Source organism: Penaeus monodon, chromosome 29 (genome assembly GCF_015228065.2).
Source record: "Penaeus monodon isolate SGIC_2016 chromosome 29, NSTDA_Pmon_1, whole genome shotgun sequence".
In the NCBI taxonomy this organism is placed as follows: Eukaryota; Metazoa; Arthropoda; class Malacostraca; order Decapoda; family Penaeidae; genus Penaeus; species Penaeus monodon.
In genome coordinates, this window is record NC_051414.1 from 20,541,836 (window position 1) to 20,542,123 (window position 288).

The following is a 288-nucleotide window of genomic DNA, read 5'->3' on the forward strand; positions in this document are numbered from 1 at the left end:
TTACAGAGCAGAAGAAATGTGTTCATGTCCAGAACCAAGAGTAAATAAAGAGAAAACCACAATCGCAATTGCAACATAAAAAGGAGACGTGGAAATACTCCGGCCCAGAGTGCAAGCAATGACAACCACAAGCGAGTGATTGACTCGAGACAAATTGGACACGTAAATGACATGACAAAACACCACATGCGGCGCGATAAACAAACGGGCGAGATAGAGATGACACACAGACTTCCAGCGAGCGAGCGGACACTTTAAGAGGGAAGGGGGGGGGGGGTCGCTTCGTCA

General features: G+C 47.9%; 1 protein-coding gene across 1 annotated transcript in view; it reads right to left on the minus strand.

Annotated features, from left to right (window-relative positions):
- The window catches only part of LOC119591767 (cadherin-related tumor suppressor-like), a gene marked incomplete at its 3' end in the record, with an annotated part of 104,813 nt that overhangs the window by 99,157 nt on the left and 5,368 nt on the right, over nt 1–288 (minus strand).